We start from the raw sequence: 5042 nt of genomic DNA on the forward strand, positions 1-5042 counted from the left end.
TTGACTTGAATGCCAGAATAATTTTAGGAGATGTCAGCCATATAGAAAATTAAGTGTGAGGCTTGCAAATTTAAACATATTTGAATCTGAATATATAAATCTCATTGTTTTCAGAATCACGTTGACATACCCTTATTACACACATGCATAAGAAACTATAAATTTAGGACTCTAACTGGTAATCCAAAATACAGTATGTGTACGTTGAAGAAAAGTTTGTGTTGCTATGGGAACTTTGCCTTTGTTTACATTATATTGCAAACTATATTATGTGCCTTGGTTCACCTTAATGACTACCTTCAGATATTGCTAATTATACTATTTTCCCTCATTCACTCTGATGATTAACTCCTTAAGGTTAATATTGCTCATCTTTATTGAGTTAGTTCATATTTTTCTTGAATACAGAAATATGAACTCACATTTACCTTCATTTGTGAAAATTGCATTATGCATGTCGCCATCACCTGTTCATTACATTAAGTAAAAGGAGTTTTAACTTTTATGAAATTTGCAAAATTACATTTATGAAAATTATAAGCTTGACCTTGTTTGCCTATAGATACAACATATTCCAAATTGTAGAAAATAAAATTTGTGAACATTTTTTGTTTTGGATATAAAAATGTAAAATTCCCTTATTCAGAATTTCTTGTAGCATTTTAAAAGAGGAAATATAGGCCATTAAAAAATTGTTCACACTTCCAATACATAGGCAAAGACATGTTGAAATATTCCTTATGTGTATGCAGAATCCCTTCTGAGTTAGTAGGACTCTATAGAGCTTGTTAGTAATGAATGTGTTGCATCATAAATATACCTACAGAACAGATATTGACTCTCACGGCTTTCGTTACCTTTCCACATTTTCCAATGAAAAAACTTGAAAATCAGAAATATTTTAGAATGAAAACCATGCATAGGTTATTTTAATTAGGATAAACTGGGATTGCTACCTTTATTCAGCAATGGTCCTGGGTTCCTACTGTGTGCTAGGTATGTGCTGGGCATGGGTGCTCATGGTAATATAGATAAGCTCTCATGAGGTTATAAATATTCAAGGAAGCAATTACAATATAGCCGTTCAGATCCTGTATTTTATAAAGCTGTTGTTAAATCCCTTAGGATTTTTTTTTTTTTTTTGCCTTTAGGAGCATACTTATGGTGTTTGAAATGATACATCAGGTGGTCTCTGAGCTACAAAGGGTAAAAAAACATTCTCTTATTACAAGTTGACATAAATAAAAGCTAAAACATTTTTCCCAACAGCATGAACCACACAGTCAGAAAGAGATATAGGTTTACTATAAATAACCTCACTTGTGATCCTCTATGTATACCTTTATAACTTTGTGCAGATAATAAATTAAGTTAAAAGGCACTATCACACACACACACACACTACATATGTATAATATAAAATATAAAATGCACTATAATATTTGGTACACTTCAGGACCACTATCCTTAGTACACCACAATACACACTTTAGTATCACAAAGAATGAAGACTTGCAAGTAGACATTTTAAACATACTAATCTACAGCTACAAAATTCTATTCTTGATAACATTTACACTTTTGGGGAGTCTTTCAGTCTCCAAGGGATAAAAGCAGAGAAAAGAAGCATATACACTAAAGGGGTTCGGAACAATTCTCCCCAAAATGTGCTACTTTGGCATGTGGACTATTTTGAACTGAAAGCAATCAAGCAGACTCAAGAAAAACTTTTACCTCTCCCTTAAACTAGCTAAAAAAAATTTATATATGGGGCCTAGCACAGAGAAAGTGCTATAACCAAGAGATAGCTTTTTTATCTGAATGACTCATCTGTATGGCAGGACAAACATCTAATTACTAAACATCTGCTCTTCTTAACCCGTGAATCACCCTTCTCCCCTCTGAAGTCCTGGCCTCTATCTCATTCCTTCAGTGGAGATGGCACGTAAGCCTCAACTGCCTGACTTATCCCCACGTCTCATATTTTTATGGGATCTCCATATGTATGTAATTAAATTTGATTTTCTCCTATTAATCCGTTTTATGTCAATTTGATTATTAGACCAGCCAAAAAACCCTAGAATGGTAGAAGGAAAATTTTTTCCCTCCCCCAAAACAGCAGAAGTCCATACTGCAAAAGCTATAAAGATTTGCAGCACAGGGGCACCTGGCTGGCTCAGTCAGTAGCGCATGCAACTCTTGATCTCAGGGTTATAGTTTTGAGCCCATGTTAAGTGCAGAGATTACTTAAAAATAAAATCTTTAAAAATTAAAAAAGGTTTGCAGCACAGTAAGAGGATGTCCCTATTCCTCTACATTGTATAGAAATTTGTGAATTATGTTGCCTATCTCTGGCCATGTTCCGCTTTGTTGGTCAAATACTGAGAAGCAATGCTTCCCACTGGAGTATCTGCAGAGTTGCAGTCTGCCAAAGGGAACAAGTGAGCAGCAAAATCTTTGAAATTGTCGAAGTAGGACTCCAGTTGTCTTTAAGGATATTCAGACACACAAGTCCTTGACTGTTGATGGTGCAGTGATAGATTCCGGTGTGAAAAGTAACTTCTGGTGGCTTAAATAGATAACTGGATGAAAATGTGGTATACAGAAAAACCACACCACCTTCATGCACACAACTTGGTGCATCAAATATAGTTAATCTCCATTCATAAATGTTACCTCCTTTAGGCCCAGCATGGAAGTAGGGAGGAGCAACATGGATGACGTCAGTTAGCTCCTTCTGAAGTCTTTTCACAATAGCAGATAATTCAGCAGTGGTTTTTCTGGAGAGTTTGGTATATTTTTTTCCTTGGGTGACAGAGGATTTTCTTTCTTCTTTTTCTTCAGGGTCTGGAGCAGGGAGGTCTTTCTGATCTGCATCTGAACTACCACTGCTGGTGCTGGGGGTATCATCATTGGATCTTTGCCTATTATTGGACATTTTGGTGAAGTTACTTCTTGGAAAATTTGACTGCTCATCTGGCCTATTCATGTAGTCCTACAGTGTGGGAGGGAAAGACCGGGGAAAAAAACCCTTCCTTAAGGAAATGCAGGCAAGCTGGGAGTGGGGGTTGAGGAAGTAGGGGAAAAAAAGAAACCAAGGAGATTTGGGCTGAGGAGTATGGAAAATTAAAAGTAAGGGGGATTGTGCCCCTTAGGAATTTTTTTAAGGATAATTACTTTTTTAAGGGCATGGCCATTGATAATATTTGCAGGCAGGTTGGTTTAGGTCAAGAAGCAGGGGTTTGTGGAGAGAAGTTTTATGTATGATACAGGAGTGATGGATACACAACAGTTTGCCTTTGTCAAAACCCATAGGACTTTTTATAGCACTAGAATGAATTTTAATGTATGCAAATAAAAAATATTTTAGAAGGTTGGAAGATCTCAGAATGGAATGCATACTGTCACAAAACTAATTGTATGATATTAACAAAACAACCTCACTGCAGGAATGGGTCGTAAAGGTTCTGGCCTTATAAGTTTGGAAATGAGTGGAGTCTGTAAGACCAAAAGCAAAGGAATTGCACATAAACAGTTACAACTTTGGTTAATATTTGTTTTCCATAAGGTATGGACTAACAATTCTGAAGCCACTATGCATATATACTAAAATTGAACAGTTGTAGATGGATGGCAGATGGTAGAAGCCAAGTTTGTCACTTGGGAACTGGAGAATAAAGGCAAATAAGAAAAGACTAGAATGATCTATTTGGTAATAAAATAGAGTGGGAGACATCAGCATAAACTGACTTTAGCTTAATACAGAGTCAGAGGGATACATATAGAAATATTTATAGATATGTGTATGTACAAAAGTTAATATAAACCCATGTATTTCCTTACTCTGTTAGATGAGAGGGCCTAGAAGCAAGGACACCTAGTAGCAGCAAGCACACTTAGCACACTTAATACATAGATCTTGGTTTCTAGAGCCACTCTCCAATTAAAGGAACTAGGGATCCTTGGAGAAAAAGCTGATTCTAGGGCTGCAGCAGGGAATATACAAGATGAGTCTGGAGAACCTTACATGTCAGAAAGTAAGGAAGTACTCAACACACACACACACACACACACACACACACACACACACACACACACACAGAGTGGTGGCAGTATGCCAAAGGGATACAGAAGCCAACTGAAGTAGTTCCTGACGGCCAAAGCTCACATAATTTGAGCATCAAAATAAAGTAGTATTGAATTATATTATAATCCAAAGTGTAAGATAAATATCCATGAATCCATACTGATATAAATAAATGGTTGAGTAAATAAACAAATAGGGGTGACGAGACAAATCTCCTGTGTAGTAGAATTCCAAATGATTTATGTAGAGACTCTACCCTTAGGCAGATGGAGTATAACACCTTACATCTTAAGAGTGGGCTACACATAGTGACTTCCTTCCAAAGGGTACAGAATGAAAAGGTGGGGAAAAAGAGTAACTTTACAGTGGAGAAACCTGACAAATATTACCTGAGCCAGGTGATCAAGGTTAACATATGACAAGTCATATCAATACTATGTATTCGTGATATACGTAAGAATGGCACTTTAGCCTTGTGATCTTCCTCTCTGAAACACATAAACCCCTACCAGAGAGACACTGAACAAAATACCTTAGCAGTATTCCTCCAATCTGGCAGGATCACCAAACACAAGGAAAGTCTGAGTAACTGTCACAACCAAGAGGCACCTCAAGAGACCTGACAGCTAATGTGATACCTTGGGTGGAATTGTGGGATAGAAAAGAGCCTTTGGTAAACAATAAGGAAATAATGAATAAAATATGGACTTTAGTTAAGAATATTGTATCAGTATTTGTTCATTAATTGTGGCATATGTACCATACTAATATGTTTATAATAGGGGAAACAATATGTAGTACATGGTAGTTCTCTGTATGACTTCTGAAACTTTTCAGTAAATCTAGAACTATTCTAAAATAAAAGGTTATACAGACAAGTCCTTACTAAACACTCTATTGGATTCCATTCCTGTATTCTACCGAGCCAGACTGTCTTTCAATCTTTATTTCCAGT

General features: G+C 36.3%; 1 pseudogene; it reads right to left on the bottom strand.

Annotated features, from left to right (window-relative positions):
• Nucleotides 1-2345: 2345 nt before the first annotated feature.
• LOC113266055 (ubiquitin-conjugating enzyme E2 E3-like) lies at nucleotides 2346-2938 on the bottom strand (annotated as a pseudogene).
• Between the last annotated feature and the right edge of the window lie 2104 nt (nucleotides 2939-5042).

This window comes from Ursus arctos, unplaced genomic scaffold, assembly GCF_023065955.2.
Source record: "Ursus arctos isolate Adak ecotype North America unplaced genomic scaffold, UrsArc2.0 scaffold_37, whole genome shotgun sequence".
Taxonomy (NCBI): Eukaryota; Metazoa; Chordata; class Mammalia; order Carnivora; family Ursidae; genus Ursus; species Ursus arctos.